The sequence below is a fragment of the Oncorhynchus mykiss genome, unplaced genomic scaffold, assembly GCF_013265735.2.
Source record: "Oncorhynchus mykiss isolate Arlee unplaced genomic scaffold, USDA_OmykA_1.1 un_scaffold_450, whole genome shotgun sequence".
NCBI classification, from domain to species: domain Eukaryota; kingdom Metazoa; phylum Chordata; class Actinopteri; order Salmoniformes; family Salmonidae; genus Oncorhynchus; species Oncorhynchus mykiss.
In genome coordinates, this window is record NW_023493897.1 from 32,501 (window position 1) to 46,052 (window position 13,552).

General features: G+C 44.0%; 36 non-coding genes across 36 annotated transcripts in view; all 36 read left to right on the top strand.

Annotated features, from left to right (window-relative positions):
* Positions 1-95, top strand: part of LOC118957286 — a 119-nt gene extending 24 nt beyond the window's left edge. The window contains exon 1 of the ribosomal RNA XR_005046598.1: positions 1-95. This exon is cut by the window's left edge and continues 24 nt beyond it. This is a non-coding gene — a ribosomal RNA (5S ribosomal RNA).
* A 260-nt stretch (positions 96-355) lies between these two features.
* Positions 356-474, top strand: LOC118957287. The gene has a single exon (XR_005046599.1). It is a non-coding gene; the product is annotated as a 5S ribosomal RNA (ribosomal RNA).
* A 260-nt stretch (positions 475-734) lies between these two features.
* On the top strand, positions 735-853 carry LOC118957288. The gene has a single exon (XR_005046600.1). It is a non-coding gene; the product is annotated as a 5S ribosomal RNA (ribosomal RNA).
* Positions 854-1,113: 260 nt separating this feature from the next.
* Positions 1,114-1,232, top strand: LOC118957289. Its single transcript, XR_005046601.1, has one exon. It is a non-coding gene; the product is annotated as a 5S ribosomal RNA (ribosomal RNA).
* Positions 1,233-1,492: 260 nt separating this feature from the next.
* LOC118957290 lies at positions 1,493-1,611 on the top strand. Its single transcript, XR_005046602.1, has one exon. It is a non-coding gene; the product is annotated as a 5S ribosomal RNA (ribosomal RNA).
* Positions 1,612-1,871: 260 nt separating this feature from the next.
* On the top strand, positions 1,872-1,990 carry LOC118957292. Its single transcript, XR_005046604.1, has one exon. It is a non-coding gene; the product is annotated as a 5S ribosomal RNA (ribosomal RNA).
* A 260-nt stretch (positions 1,991-2,250) lies between these two features.
* LOC118957293 lies at positions 2,251-2,369 on the top strand. Its single transcript, XR_005046605.1, has one exon. It is a non-coding gene; the product is annotated as a 5S ribosomal RNA (ribosomal RNA).
* A 260-nt stretch (positions 2,370-2,629) lies between these two features.
* Positions 2,630-2,748, top strand: LOC118957294. The gene has a single exon (XR_005046606.1). It is a non-coding gene; the product is annotated as a 5S ribosomal RNA (ribosomal RNA).
* Positions 2,749-3,008: 260 nt separating this feature from the next.
* Positions 3,009-3,127, top strand: LOC118957295. Its single transcript, XR_005046607.1, has one exon. It is a non-coding gene; the product is annotated as a 5S ribosomal RNA (ribosomal RNA).
* A 260-nt stretch (positions 3,128-3,387) lies between these two features.
* On the top strand, positions 3,388-3,506 carry LOC118957296. Its single transcript, XR_005046608.1, has one exon. It is a non-coding gene; the product is annotated as a 5S ribosomal RNA (ribosomal RNA).
* Positions 3,507-3,766: 260 nt separating this feature from the next.
* On the top strand, positions 3,767-3,885 carry LOC118957297. Its single transcript, XR_005046609.1, has one exon. It is a non-coding gene; the product is annotated as a 5S ribosomal RNA (ribosomal RNA).
* A 260-nt stretch (positions 3,886-4,145) lies between these two features.
* On the top strand, positions 4,146-4,264 carry LOC118957298. Its single transcript, XR_005046610.1, has one exon. It is a non-coding gene; the product is annotated as a 5S ribosomal RNA (ribosomal RNA).
* Positions 4,265-4,524: 260 nt separating this feature from the next.
* On the top strand, positions 4,525-4,643 carry LOC118957299. The gene has a single exon (XR_005046611.1). It is a non-coding gene; the product is annotated as a 5S ribosomal RNA (ribosomal RNA).
* Positions 4,644-4,903: 260 nt separating this feature from the next.
* On the top strand, positions 4,904-5,022 carry LOC118957300. The gene has a single exon (XR_005046612.1). It is a non-coding gene; the product is annotated as a 5S ribosomal RNA (ribosomal RNA).
* A 260-nt stretch (positions 5,023-5,282) lies between these two features.
* LOC118957301 lies at positions 5,283-5,401 on the top strand. Its single transcript, XR_005046613.1, has one exon. It is a non-coding gene; the product is annotated as a 5S ribosomal RNA (ribosomal RNA).
* Positions 5,402-5,661: 260 nt separating this feature from the next.
* Positions 5,662-5,780, top strand: LOC118957303. Its single transcript, XR_005046615.1, has one exon. It is a non-coding gene; the product is annotated as a 5S ribosomal RNA (ribosomal RNA).
* Positions 5,781-6,040: 260 nt separating this feature from the next.
* On the top strand, positions 6,041-6,159 carry LOC118957304. The gene has a single exon (XR_005046616.1). It is a non-coding gene; the product is annotated as a 5S ribosomal RNA (ribosomal RNA).
* Positions 6,160-6,419: 260 nt separating this feature from the next.
* Positions 6,420-6,538, top strand: LOC118957305. The gene has a single exon (XR_005046617.1). It is a non-coding gene; the product is annotated as a 5S ribosomal RNA (ribosomal RNA).
* Positions 6,539-6,798: 260 nt separating this feature from the next.
* On the top strand, positions 6,799-6,917 carry LOC118957306. Its single transcript, XR_005046618.1, has one exon. It is a non-coding gene; the product is annotated as a 5S ribosomal RNA (ribosomal RNA).
* A 260-nt stretch (positions 6,918-7,177) lies between these two features.
* Positions 7,178-7,296, top strand: LOC118957307. Its single transcript, XR_005046619.1, has one exon. It is a non-coding gene; the product is annotated as a 5S ribosomal RNA (ribosomal RNA).
* A 260-nt stretch (positions 7,297-7,556) lies between these two features.
* On the top strand, positions 7,557-7,675 carry LOC118957308. Its single transcript, XR_005046620.1, has one exon. It is a non-coding gene; the product is annotated as a 5S ribosomal RNA (ribosomal RNA).
* A 260-nt stretch (positions 7,676-7,935) lies between these two features.
* On the top strand, positions 7,936-8,054 carry LOC118957309. Its single transcript, XR_005046621.1, has one exon. It is a non-coding gene; the product is annotated as a 5S ribosomal RNA (ribosomal RNA).
* Positions 8,055-8,314: 260 nt separating this feature from the next.
* LOC118957310 lies at positions 8,315-8,433 on the top strand. The gene has a single exon (XR_005046622.1). It is a non-coding gene; the product is annotated as a 5S ribosomal RNA (ribosomal RNA).
* A 260-nt stretch (positions 8,434-8,693) lies between these two features.
* On the top strand, positions 8,694-8,812 carry LOC118957311. Its single transcript, XR_005046623.1, has one exon. It is a non-coding gene; the product is annotated as a 5S ribosomal RNA (ribosomal RNA).
* Positions 8,813-9,072: 260 nt separating this feature from the next.
* LOC118957312 lies at positions 9,073-9,191 on the top strand. The gene has a single exon (XR_005046624.1). It is a non-coding gene; the product is annotated as a 5S ribosomal RNA (ribosomal RNA).
* Positions 9,192-9,451: 260 nt separating this feature from the next.
* LOC118957314 lies at positions 9,452-9,570 on the top strand. Its single transcript, XR_005046626.1, has one exon. It is a non-coding gene; the product is annotated as a 5S ribosomal RNA (ribosomal RNA).
* Positions 9,571-9,830: 260 nt separating this feature from the next.
* On the top strand, positions 9,831-9,949 carry LOC118957315. The gene has a single exon (XR_005046627.1). It is a non-coding gene; the product is annotated as a 5S ribosomal RNA (ribosomal RNA).
* A 260-nt stretch (positions 9,950-10,209) lies between these two features.
* LOC118957316 lies at positions 10,210-10,328 on the top strand. Its single transcript, XR_005046628.1, has one exon. It is a non-coding gene; the product is annotated as a 5S ribosomal RNA (ribosomal RNA).
* A 260-nt stretch (positions 10,329-10,588) lies between these two features.
* Positions 10,589-10,707, top strand: LOC118957317. Its single transcript, XR_005046629.1, has one exon. It is a non-coding gene; the product is annotated as a 5S ribosomal RNA (ribosomal RNA).
* A 260-nt stretch (positions 10,708-10,967) lies between these two features.
* LOC118957318 lies at positions 10,968-11,086 on the top strand. Its single transcript, XR_005046630.1, has one exon. It is a non-coding gene; the product is annotated as a 5S ribosomal RNA (ribosomal RNA).
* A 260-nt stretch (positions 11,087-11,346) lies between these two features.
* LOC118957319 lies at positions 11,347-11,465 on the top strand. Its single transcript, XR_005046631.1, has one exon. It is a non-coding gene; the product is annotated as a 5S ribosomal RNA (ribosomal RNA).
* A 260-nt stretch (positions 11,466-11,725) lies between these two features.
* Positions 11,726-11,844, top strand: LOC118957320. The gene has a single exon (XR_005046632.1). It is a non-coding gene; the product is annotated as a 5S ribosomal RNA (ribosomal RNA).
* A 260-nt stretch (positions 11,845-12,104) lies between these two features.
* On the top strand, positions 12,105-12,223 carry LOC118957321. Its single transcript, XR_005046633.1, has one exon. It is a non-coding gene; the product is annotated as a 5S ribosomal RNA (ribosomal RNA).
* A 260-nt stretch (positions 12,224-12,483) lies between these two features.
* On the top strand, positions 12,484-12,602 carry LOC118957322. The gene has a single exon (XR_005046634.1). It is a non-coding gene; the product is annotated as a 5S ribosomal RNA (ribosomal RNA).
* A 260-nt stretch (positions 12,603-12,862) lies between these two features.
* Positions 12,863-12,981, top strand: LOC118957323. The gene has a single exon (XR_005046635.1). It is a non-coding gene; the product is annotated as a 5S ribosomal RNA (ribosomal RNA).
* A 260-nt stretch (positions 12,982-13,241) lies between these two features.
* On the top strand, positions 13,242-13,360 carry LOC118957325. The gene has a single exon (XR_005046637.1). It is a non-coding gene; the product is annotated as a 5S ribosomal RNA (ribosomal RNA).
* The last annotated feature ends 192 nt before the right edge of the window (positions 13,361-13,552 follow it).

Consider the following 13,552-nt stretch of genomic DNA (forward strand, 5'->3'; position numbering starts at 1 on the left):
ACGCCTGATCTCGTCTGATCTCGGAAGCTAAGCAGGGTCGGGCCTGGTTAGTACTTGGATGGGAGACCGCCTAGGAATACCAGGTGCTGTAAGCTTTTTGTCACTGCCTTGTGGAATTTCAACTCTTTGTCCGTTTTTTCCCACAAGGCTGAAATATGTGCCCTCGCTTTGAAATAAGTAAGCAAGGTTAGTTTGCATTTCATCCAACAATCTGTGCTACAAATTATGGCTACAGTATATGCAATTTCTTCCACTTTTTGAGTGACACAAAGATGCTTATCTAAATGGTGAAAATGCAACAGCTGTTAATCAGGCTCACTTTGACTTTACATAGTGCAGCAAGAGATTGTTTCTCGCTTACGGCCACACCGGCCTGAGTACGCCTGATCTCGTCTGATCTCGGAAGCTAAGCAGGGTCGGGCCTGGTTAGTACTTGGATGGGAGACCGCCTAGGAATACCAGGTGCTGTAAGCTTTTTGTCACTGCCTTGTGGAATTTCAACTCTTTGTCCGTTTTTTCCCACAAGGCTGAAATATGTGCCCTCGCTTTGAAATAAGTAAGCAAGGTTAGTTTGCATTTCATCCAACAATCTGTGCTACAAATTATGGCTACAGTATATGCAATTTCTTCCACTTTTTGAGTGACACAAAGATGCTTATCTAAATGGTGAAAATGCAACAGCTGTTAATCAGGCTCACTTTGACTTTACATAGTGCAGCAAGAGATTGTTTCTCGCTTACGGCCACACCGGCCTGAGTACGCCTGATCTCGTCTGATCTCGGAAGCTAAGCAGGGTCGGGCCTGGTTAGTACTTGGATGGGAGACCGCCTAGGAATACCAGGTGCTGTAAGCTTTTTGTCACTGCCTTGTGGAATTTCAACTCTTTGTCCGTTTTTTCCCACAAGGCTGAAATATGTGCCCTCGCTTTGAAATAAGTAAGCAAGGTTAGTTTGCATTTCATCCAACAATCTGTGCTACAAATTATGGCTACAGTATATGCAATTTCTTCCACTTTTTGAGTGACACAAAGATGCTTATCTAAATGGTGAAAATGCAACAGCTGTTAATCAGGCTCACTTTGACTTTACATAGTGCAGCAAGAGATTGTTTCTCGCTTACGGCCACACCGGCCTGAGTACGCCTGATCTCGTCTGATCTCGGAAGCTAAGCAGGGTCGGGCCTGGTTAGTACTTGGATGGGAGACCGCCTAGGAATACCAGGTGCTGTAAGCTTTTTGTCACTGCCTTGTGGAATTTCAACTCTTTGTCCGTTTTTTCCCACAAGGCTGAAATATGTGCCCTCGCTTTGAAATAAGTAAGCAAGGTTAGTTTGCATTTCATCCAACAATCTGTGCTACAAATTATGGCTACAGTATATGCAATTTCTTCCACTTTTTGAGTGACACAAAGATGCTTATCTAAATGGTGAAAATGCAACAGCTGTTAATCAGGCTCACTTTGACTTTACATAGTGCAGCAAGAGATTGTTTCTCGCTTACGGCCACACCGGCCTGAGTACGCCTGATCTCGTCTGATCTCGGAAGCTAAGCAGGGTCGGGCCTGGTTAGTACTTGGATGGGAGACCGCCTAGGAATACCAGGTGCTGTAAGCTTTTTGTCACTGCCTTGTGGAATTTCAACTCTTTGTCCGTTTTTTCCCACAAGGCTGAAATATGTGCCCTCGCTTTGAAATAAGTAAGCAAGGTTAGTTTGCATTTCATCCAACAATCTGTGCTACAAATTATGGCTACAGTATATGCAATTTCTTCCACTTTTTGAGTGACACAAAGATGCTTATCTAAATGGTGAAAATGCAACAGCTGTTAATCAGGCTCACTTTGACTTTACATAGTGCAGCAAGAGATTGTTTCTCGCTTACGGCCACACCGGCCTGAGTACGCCTGATCTCGTCTGATCTCGGAAGCTAAGCAGGGTCGGGCCTGGTTAGTACTTGGATGGGAGACCGCCTAGGAATACCAGGTGCTGTAAGCTTTTTGTCACTGCCTTGTGGAATTTCAACTCTTTGTCCGTTTTTTCCCACAAGGCTGAAATATGTGCCCTCGCTTTGAAATAAGTAAGCAAGGTTAGTTTGCATTTCATCCAACAATCTGTGCTACAAATTATGGCTACAGTATATGCAATTTCTTCCACTTTTTGAGTGACACAAAGATGCTTATCTAAATGGTGAAAATGCAACAGCTGTTAATCAGGCTCACTTTGACTTTACATAGTGCAGCAAGAGATTGTTTCTCGCTTACGGCCACACCGGCCTGAGTACGCCTGATCTCGTCTGATCTCGGAAGCTAAGCAGGGTCGGGCCTGGTTAGTACTTGGATGGGAGACCGCCTAGGAATACCAGGTGCTGTAAGCTTTTTGTCACTGCCTTGTGGAATTTCAACTCTTTGTCCGTTTTTTCCCACAAGGCTGAAATATGTGCCCTCGCTTTGAAATAAGTAAGCAAGGTTAGTTTGCATTTCATCCAACAATCTGTGCTACAAATTATGGCTACAGTATATGCAATTTCTTCCACTTTTTGAGTGACACAAAGATGCTTATCTAAATGGTGAAAATGCAACAGCTGTTAATCAGGCTCACTTTGACTTTACATAGTGCAGCAAGAGATTGTTTCTCGCTTACGGCCACACCGGCCTGAGTACGCCTGATCTCGTCTGATCTCGGAAGCTAAGCAGGGTCGGGCCTGGTTAGTACTTGGATGGGAGACCGCCTAGGAATACCAGGTGCTGTAAGCTTTTTGTCACTGCCTTGTGGAATTTCAACTCTTTGTCCGTTTTTTCCCACAAGGCTGAAATATGTGCCCTCGCTTTGAAATAAGTAAGCAAGGTTAGTTTGCATTTCATCCAACAATCTGTGCTACAAATTATGGCTACAGTATATGCAATTTCTTCCACTTTTTGAGTGACACAAAGATGCTTATCTAAATGGTGAAAATGCAACAGCTGTTAATCAGGCTCACTTTGACTTTACATAGTGCAGCAAGAGATTGTTTCTCGCTTACGGCCACACCGGCCTGAGTACGCCTGATCTCGTCTGATCTCGGAAGCTAAGCAGGGTCGGGCCTGGTTAGTACTTGGATGGGAGACCGCCTAGGAATACCAGGTGCTGTAAGCTTTTTGTCACTGCCTTGTGGAATTTCAACTCTTTGTCCGTTTTTTCCCACAAGGCTGAAATATGTGCCCTCGCTTTGAAATAAGTAAGCAAGGTTAGTTTGCATTTCATCCAACAATCTGTGCTACAAATTATGGCTACAGTATATGCAATTTCTTCCACTTTTTGAGTGACACAAAGATGCTTATCTAAATGGTGAAAATGCAACAGCTGTTAATCAGGCTCACTTTGACTTTACATAGTGCAGCAAGAGATTGTTTCTCGCTTACGGCCACACCGGCCTGAGTACGCCTGATCTCGTCTGATCTCGGAAGCTAAGCAGGGTCGGGCCTGGTTAGTACTTGGATGGGAGACCGCCTAGGAATACCAGGTGCTGTAAGCTTTTTGTCACTGCCTTGTGGAATTTCAACTCTTTGTCCGTTTTTTCCCACAAGGCTGAAATATGTGCCCTCGCTTTGAAATAAGTAAGCAAGGTTAGTTTGCATTTCATCCAACAATCTGTGCTACAAATTATGGCTACAGTATATGCAATTTCTTCCACTTTTTGAGTGACACAAAGATGCTTATCTAAATGGTGAAAATGCAACAGCTGTTAATCAGGCTCACTTTGACTTTACATAGTGCAGCAAGAGATTGTTTCTCGCTTACGGCCACACCGGCCTGAGTACGCCTGATCTCGTCTGATCTCGGAAGCTAAGCAGGGTCGGGCCTGGTTAGTACTTGGATGGGAGACCGCCTAGGAATACCAGGTGCTGTAAGCTTTTTGTCACTGCCTTGTGGAATTTCAACTCTTTGTCCGTTTTTTCCCACAAGGCTGAAATATGTGCCCTCGCTTTGAAATAAGTAAGCAAGGTTAGTTTGCATTTCATCCAACAATCTGTGCTACAAATTATGGCTACAGTATATGCAATTTCTTCCACTTTTTGAGTGACACAAAGATGCTTATCTAAATGGTGAAAATGCAACAGCTGTTAATCAGGCTCACTTTGACTTTACATAGTGCAGCAAGAGATTGTTTCTCGCTTACGGCCACACCGGCCTGAGTACGCCTGATCTCGTCTGATCTCGGAAGCTAAGCAGGGTCGGGCCTGGTTAGTACTTGGATGGGAGACCGCCTAGGAATACCAGGTGCTGTAAGCTTTTTGTCACTGCCTTGTGGAATTTCAACTCTTTGTCCGTTTTTTCCCACAAGGCTGAAATATGTGCCCTCGCTTTGAAATAAGTAAGCAAGGTTAGTTTGCATTTCATCCAACAATCTGTGCTACAAATTATGGCTACAGTATATGCAATTTCTTCCACTTTTTGAGTGACACAAAGATGCTTATCTAAATGGTGAAAATGCAACAGCTGTTAATCAGGCTCACTTTGACTTTACATAGTGCAGCAAGAGATTGTTTCTCGCTTACGGCCACACCGGCCTGAGTACGCCTGATCTCGTCTGATCTCGGAAGCTAAGCAGGGTCGGGCCTGGTTAGTACTTGGATGGGAGACCGCCTAGGAATACCAGGTGCTGTAAGCTTTTTGTCACTGCCTTGTGGAATTTCAACTCTTTGTCCGTTTTTTCCCACAAGGCTGAAATATGTGCCCTCGCTTTGAAATAAGTAAGCAAGGTTAGTTTGCATTTCATCCAACAATCTGTGCTACAAATTATGGCTACAGTATATGCAATTTCTTCCACTTTTTGAGTGACACAAAGATGCTTATCTAAATGGTGAAAATGCAACAGCTGTTAATCAGGCTCACTTTGACTTTACATAGTGCAGCAAGAGATTGTTTCTCGCTTACGGCCACACCGGCCTGAGTACGCCTGATCTCGTCTGATCTCGGAAGCTAAGCAGGGTCGGGCCTGGTTAGTACTTGGATGGGAGACCGCCTAGGAATACCAGGTGCTGTAAGCTTTTTGTCACTGCCTTGTGGAATTTCAACTCTTTGTCCGTTTTTTCCCACAAGGCTGAAATATGTGCCCTCGCTTTGAAATAAGTAAGCAAGGTTAGTTTGCATTTCATCCAACAATCTGTGCTACAAATTATGGCTACAGTATATGCAATTTCTTCCACTTTTTGAGTGACACAAAGATGCTTATCTAAATGGTGAAAATGCAACAGCTGTTAATCAGGCTCACTTTGACTTTACATAGTGCAGCAAGAGATTGTTTCTCGCTTACGGCCACACCGGCCTGAGTACGCCTGATCTCGTCTGATCTCGGAAGCTAAGCAGGGTCGGGCCTGGTTAGTACTTGGATGGGAGACCGCCTAGGAATACCAGGTGCTGTAAGCTTTTTGTCACTGCCTTGTGGAATTTCAACTCTTTGTCCGTTTTTTCCCACAAGGCTGAAATATGTGCCCTCGCTTTGAAATAAGTAAGCAAGGTTAGTTTGCATTTCATCCAACAATCTGTGCTACAAATTATGGCTACAGTATATGCAATTTCTTCCACTTTTTGAGTGACACAAAGATGCTTATCTAAATGGTGAAAATGCAACAGCTGTTAATCAGGCTCACTTTGACTTTACATAGTGCAGCAAGAGATTGTTTCTCGCTTACGGCCACACCGGCCTGAGTACGCCTGATCTCGTCTGATCTCGGAAGCTAAGCAGGGTCGGGCCTGGTTAGTACTTGGATGGGAGACCGCCTAGGAATACCAGGTGCTGTAAGCTTTTTGTCACTGCCTTGTGGAATTTCAACTCTTTGTCCGTTTTTTCCCACAAGGCTGAAATATGTGCCCTCGCTTTGAAATAAGTAAGCAAGGTTAGTTTGCATTTCATCCAACAATCTGTGCTACAAATTATGGCTACAGTATATGCAATTTCTTCCACTTTTTGAGTGACACAAAGATGCTTATCTAAATGGTGAAAATGCAACAGCTGTTAATCAGGCTCACTTTGACTTTACATAGTGCAGCAAGAGATTGTTTCTCGCTTACGGCCACACCGGCCTGAGTACGCCTGATCTCGTCTGATCTCGGAAGCTAAGCAGGGTCGGGCCTGGTTAGTACTTGGATGGGAGACCGCCTAGGAATACCAGGTGCTGTAAGCTTTTTGTCACTGCCTTGTGGAATTTCAACTCTTTGTCCGTTTTTTCCCACAAGGCTGAAATATGTGCCCTCGCTTTGAAATAAGTAAGCAAGGTTAGTTTGCATTTCATCCAACAATCTGTGCTACAAATTATGGCTACAGTATATGCAATTTCTTCCACTTTTTGAGTGACACAAAGATGCTTATCTAAATGGTGAAAATGCAACAGCTGTTAATCAGGCTCACTTTGACTTTACATAGTGCAGCAAGAGATTGTTTCTCGCTTACGGCCACACCGGCCTGAGTACGCCTGATCTCGTCTGATCTCGGAAGCTAAGCAGGGTCGGGCCTGGTTAGTACTTGGATGGGAGACCGCCTAGGAATACCAGGTGCTGTAAGCTTTTTGTCACTGCCTTGTGGAATTTCAACTCTTTGTCCGTTTTTTCCCACAAGGCTGAAATATGTGCCCTCGCTTTGAAATAAGTAAGCAAGGTTAGTTTGCATTTCATCCAACAATCTGTGCTACAAATTATGGCTACAGTATATGCAATTTCTTCCACTTTTTGAGTGACACAAAGATGCTTATCTAAATGGTGAAAATGCAACAGCTGTTAATCAGGCTCACTTTGACTTTACATAGTGCAGCAAGAGATTGTTTCTCGCTTACGGCCACACCGGCCTGAGTACGCCTGATCTCGTCTGATCTCGGAAGCTAAGCAGGGTCGGGCCTGGTTAGTACTTGGATGGGAGACCGCCTAGGAATACCAGGTGCTGTAAGCTTTTTGTCACTGCCTTGTGGAATTTCAACTCTTTGTCCGTTTTTTCCCACAAGGCTGAAATATGTGCCCTCGCTTTGAAATAAGTAAGCAAGGTTAGTTTGCATTTCATCCAACAATCTGTGCTACAAATTATGGCTACAGTATATGCAATTTCTTCCACTTTTTGAGTGACACAAAGATGCTTATCTAAATGGTGAAAATGCAACAGCTGTTAATCAGGCTCACTTTGACTTTACATAGTGCAGCAAGAGATTGTTTCTCGCTTACGGCCACACCGGCCTGAGTACGCCTGATCTCGTCTGATCTCGGAAGCTAAGCAGGGTCGGGCCTGGTTAGTACTTGGATGGGAGACCGCCTAGGAATACCAGGTGCTGTAAGCTTTTTGTCACTGCCTTGTGGAATTTCAACTCTTTGTCCGTTTTTTCCCACAAGGCTGAAATATGTGCCCTCGCTTTGAAATAAGTAAGCAAGGTTAGTTTGCATTTCATCCAACAATCTGTGCTACAAATTATGGCTACAGTATATGCAATTTCTTCCACTTTTTGAGTGACACAAAGATGCTTATCTAAATGGTGAAAATGCAACAGCTGTTAATCAGGCTCACTTTGACTTTACATAGTGCAGCAAGAGATTGTTTCTCGCTTACGGCCACACCGGCCTGAGTACGCCTGATCTCGTCTGATCTCGGAAGCTAAGCAGGGTCGGGCCTGGTTAGTACTTGGATGGGAGACCGCCTAGGAATACCAGGTGCTGTAAGCTTTTTGTCACTGCCTTGTGGAATTTCAACTCTTTGTCCGTTTTTTCCCACAAGGCTGAAATATGTGCCCTCGCTTTGAAATAAGTAAGCAAGGTTAGTTTGCATTTCATCCAACAATCTGTGCTACAAATTATGGCTACAGTATATGCAATTTCTTCCACTTTTTGAGTGACACAAAGATGCTTATCTAAATGGTGAAAATGCAACAGCTGTTAATCAGGCTCACTTTGACTTTACATAGTGCAGCAAGAGATTGTTTCTCGCTTACGGCCACACCGGCCTGAGTACGCCTGATCTCGTCTGATCTCGGAAGCTAAGCAGGGTCGGGCCTGGTTAGTACTTGGATGGGAGACCGCCTAGGAATACCAGGTGCTGTAAGCTTTTTGTCACTGCCTTGTGGAATTTCAACTCTTTGTCCGTTTTTTCCCACAAGGCTGAAATATGTGCCCTCGCTTTGAAATAAGTAAGCAAGGTTAGTTTGCATTTCATCCAACAATCTGTGCTACAAATTATGGCTACAGTATATGCAATTTCTTCCACTTTTTGAGTGACACAAAGATGCTTATCTAAATGGTGAAAATGCAACAGCTGTTAATCAGGCTCACTTTGACTTTACATAGTGCAGCAAGAGATTGTTTCTCGCTTACGGCCACACCGGCCTGAGTACGCCTGATCTCGTCTGATCTCGGAAGCTAAGCAGGGTCGGGCCTGGTTAGTACTTGGATGGGAGACCGCCTAGGAATACCAGGTGCTGTAAGCTTTTTGTCACTGCCTTGTGGAATTTCAACTCTTTGTCCGTTTTTTCCCACAAGGCTGAAATATGTGCCCTCGCTTTGAAATAAGTAAGCAAGGTTAGTTTGCATTTCATCCAACAATCTGTGCTACAAATTATGGCTACAGTATATGCAATTTCTTCCACTTTTTGAGTGACACAAAGATGCTTATCTAAATGGTGAAAATGCAACAGCTGTTAATCAGGCTCACTTTGACTTTACATAGTGCAGCAAGAGATTGTTTCTCGCTTACGGCCACACCGGCCTGAGTACGCCTGATCTCGTCTGATCTCGGAAGCTAAGCAGGGTCGGGCCTGGTTAGTACTTGGATGGGAGACCGCCTAGGAATACCAGGTGCTGTAAGCTTTTTGTCACTGCCTTGTGGAATTTCAACTCTTTGTCCGTTTTTTCCCACAAGGCTGAAATATGTGCCCTCGCTTTGAAATAAGTAAGCAAGGTTAGTTTGCATTTCATCCAACAATCTGTGCTACAAATTATGGCTACAGTATATGCAATTTCTTCCACTTTTTGAGTGACACAAAGATGCTTATCTAAATGGTGAAAATGCAACAGCTGTTAATCAGGCTCACTTTGACTTTACATAGTGCAGCAAGAGATTGTTTCTCGCTTACGGCCACACCGGCCTGAGTACGCCTGATCTCGTCTGATCTCGGAAGCTAAGCAGGGTCGGGCCTGGTTAGTACTTGGATGGGAGACCGCCTAGGAATACCAGGTGCTGTAAGCTTTTTGTCACTGCCTTGTGGAATTTCAACTCTTTGTCCGTTTTTTCCCACAAGGCTGAAATATGTGCCCTCGCTTTGAAATAAGTAAGCAAGGTTAGTTTGCATTTCATCCAACAATCTGTGCTACAAATTATGGCTACAGTATATGCAATTTCTTCCACTTTTTGAGTGACACAAAGATGCTTATCTAAATGGTGAAAATGCAACAGCTGTTAATCAGGCTCACTTTGACTTTACATAGTGCAGCAAGAGATTGTTTCTCGCTTACGGCCACACCGGCCTGAGTACGCCTGATCTCGTCTGATCTCGGAAGCTAAGCAGGGTCGGGCCTGGTTAGTACTTGGATGGGAGACCGCCTAGGAATACCAGGTGCTGTAAGCTTTTTGTCACTGCCTTGTGGAATTTCAACTCTTTGTCCGTTTTTTCCCACAAGGCTGAAATATGTGCCCTCGCTTTGAAATAAGTAAGCAAGGTTAGTTTGCATTTCATCCAACAATCTGTGCTACAAATTATGGCTACAGTATATGCAATTTCTTCCACTTTTTGAGTGACACAAAGATGCTTATCTAAATGGTGAAAATGCAACAGCTGTTAATCAGGCTCACTTTGACTTTACATAGTGCAGCAAGAGATTGTTTCTCGCTTACGGCCACACCGGCCTGAGTACGCCTGATCTCGTCTGATCTCGGAAGCTAAGCAGGGTCGGGCCTGGTTAGTACTTGGATGGGAGACCGCCTAGGAATACCAGGTGCTGTAAGCTTTTTGTCACTGCCTTGTGGAATTTCAACTCTTTGTCCGTTTTTTCCCACAAGGCTGAAATATGTGCCCTCGCTTTGAAATAAGTAAGCAAGGTTAGTTTGCATTTCATCCAACAATCTGTGCTACAAATTATGGCTACAGTATATGCAATTTCTTCCACTTTTTGAGTGACACAAAGATGCTTATCTAAATGGTGAAAATGCAACAGCTGTTAATCAGGCTCACTTTGACTTTACATAGTGCAGCAAGAGATTGTTTCTCGCTTACGGCCACACCGGCCTGAGTACGCCTGATCTCGTCTGATCTCGGAAGCTAAGCAGGGTCGGGCCTGGTTAGTACTTGGATGGGAGACCGCCTAGGAATACCAGGTGCTGTAAGCTTTTTGTCACTGCCTTGTGGAATTTCAACTCTTTGTCCGTTTTTTCCCACAAGGCTGAAATATGTGCCCTCGCTTTGAAATAAGTAAGCAAGGTTAGTTTGCATTTCATCCAACAATCTGTGCTACAAATTATGGCTACAGTATATGCAATTTCTTCCACTTTTTGAGTGACACAAAGATGCTTATCTAAATGGTGAAAATGCAACAGCTGTTAATCAGGCTCACTTTGACTTTACATAGTGCAGCAAGAGATTGTTTCTCGCTTACGGCCACACCGGCCTGAGTACGCCTGATCTCGTCTGATCTCGGAAGCTAAGCAGGGTCGGGCCTGGTTAGTACTTGGATGGGAGACCGCCTAGGAATACCAGGTGCTGTAAGCTTTTTGTCACTGCCTTGTGGAATTTCAACTCTTTGTCCGTTTTTTCCCACAAGGCTGAAATATGTGCCCTCGCTTTGAAATAAGTAAGCAAGGTTAGTTTGCATTTCATCCAACAATCTGTGCTACAAATTATGGCTACAGTATATGCAATTTCTTCCACTTTTTGAGTGACACAAAGATGCTTATCTAAATGGTGAAAATGCAACAGCTGTTAATCAGGCTCACTTTGACTTTACATAGTGCAGCAAGAGATTGTTTCTCGCTTACGGCCACACCGGCCTGAGTACGCCTGATCTCGTCTGATCTCGGAAGCTAAGCAGGGTCGGGCCTGGTTAGTACTTGGATGGGAGACCGCCTAGGAATACCAGGTGCTGTAAGCTTTTTGTCACTGCCTTGTGGAATTTCAACTCTTTGTCCGTTTTTTCCCACAAGGCTGAAATATGTGCCCTCGCTTTGAAATAAGTAAGCAAGGTTAGTTTGCATTTCATCCAACAATCTGTGCTACAAATTATGGCTACAGTATATGCAATTTCTTCCACTTTTTGAGTGACACAAAGATGCTTATCTAAATGGTGAAAATGCAACAGCTGTTAATCAGGCTCACTTTGACTTTACATAGTGCAGCAAGAGATTGTTTCTCGCTTACGGCCACACCGGCCTGAGTACGCCTGATCTCGTCTGATCTCGGAAGCTAAGCAGGGTCGGGCCTGGTTAGTACTTGGATGGGAGACCGCCTAGGAATACCAGGTGCTGTAAGCTTTTTGTCACTGCCTTGTGGAATTTCAACTCTTTGTCCGTTTTTTCCCACAAGGCTGAAATATGTGCCCTCGCTTTGAAATAAGTAAGCAAGGTTAGTTTGCATTTCATCCAACAATCTGTGCTACAAATTATGGCTACAGTATATGCAATTTCTTCCACTTTTTGAGTGACACAAAGATGCTTATCTAAATGGTGAAAATGCAACAGCTGTTAATCAGGCTCACTTTGACTTTACATAGTGCAGCAAGAGATTGTTTCTCGCTTACGGCCACACCGGCCTGAGTACGCCTGATCTCGTCTGATCTCGGAAGCTAAGCAGGGTCGGGCCTGGTTAGTACTTGGATGGGAGACCGCCTAGGAATACCAGGTGCTGTAAGCTTTTTGTCACTGCCTTGTGGAATTTCAACTCTTTGTCCGTTTTTTCCCACAAGGCTGAAATATGTGCCCTCGCTTTGAAATAAGTAAGCAAGGTTAGTTTGCATTTCATCCAACAATCTGTGCTACAAATTATGGCTACAGTATATGCAATTTCTTCCACTTTTTGAGTGACACAAAGATGCTTATCTAAATGGTGAAAATGCAACAGCTGTTAATCAGGCTCACTTTGACTTTACATAGTGCAGCAAGAGATTGTTTCTCGCTTACGGCCACACCGGCCTGAGTACGCCTGATCTCGTCTGATCTCGGAAGCTAAGCAGGGTCGGGCCTGGTTAGTACTTGGATGGGAGACCGCCTAGGAATACCAGGTGCTGTAAGCTTTTTGTCACTGCCTTGTGGAATTTCAACTCTTTGTCCGTTTTTTCCCACAAGGCTGAAATATGTGCCCTCGCTTTGAAATAAGTAAGCAAGGTTAGTTTGCATTTCATCCAACAATCTGTGCTACAAATTATGGCTACAGTATATGCAATTTCTTCCACTTTTTGAGTGACACAAAGATGCTTATCTAAATGGTGAAAATGCAACAGCTGTTAATCAGGCTCACTTTGACTTTACATAGTGCAGCAAGAGATTGTTTCTCGCTTACGGCCACACCGGCCTGAGTACGCCTGATCTCGTCTGATCTCGGAAGCTAAGCAGGGTCGGGCCTGGTTAGTACTTGGATGGGAGACCGCCTAGGAATACCAGGTGCTGTAAGCTTTTTGTCACTGCCTTGTGGAATTTCAACTCTTTGTCCGTTTTTTCCCACAAGGCTGAAATATGTGCCCTCGCTTTGAAATAAGTAAGCAAGGTTAGTTTGCATTTCATCCAACAATCTGTGCTACAAATTATGGCTACAGTATATGCAATTTCTTCCACTTTTTGAGTGACACAAAGATGCTTATCTAAATGGTGAAAATGCAACAGCTGTTAATCAGGCTCACTTTGACTTTACATAGTGCAGCAAGAGATTGTTTCTCGCTTACGGCCACACCGGCCTGAGTACGCCTGATCTCGTCTGATCTCGGAAGCTAAGCAGGGTCGGGCCTGGTTAGTACTTGGATGGGAGACCGCCTAGGAATACCAGGTGCTGTAAGCTTTTTGTCACTGCCTTGTGGAATTTCAACTCTTTGTCCGTTTTTTCCCACAAGGCTGAAATATGTGCCCTCGCTTTGAAATAAGTAAGCAAGGTTAGTTTGCATTTCATCCAACAATCTGTGCTACAAATTATGGCTACAGTATATGCAATTTCTTCCACTTTTTGAGTGACACAAAGATGCTTATCTAAATGGTGAAAATGCAACAGCTGTTAATCAGGCTCACTTTGACTTTACATAGTGCAGCAAGAGATTGTTTCTCGCTTACGGCCACACCGGCCTGAGTACGCCTGATCTCGTCTGATCTCGGAAGCTAAGCAGGGTCGGGCCTGGTTAGTACTTGGATGGGAGACCGCCTAGGAATACCAGGTGCTGTAAGCTTTTTGTCACTGCCTTGTGGAATTTCAACTCTTTGTCCGTTTTTTCCCACAAGGCTGAAATATGTGCCCTCGCTTTGAAATAAGTAAGCAAGGTTAGTTTGCATTTCATCCAACAATCTGTGCTACAAATTATGGCTACAGTATATGCAATTTCTTCCACTTTTTGAGTGACACAAAGATGCTTATCTAAATG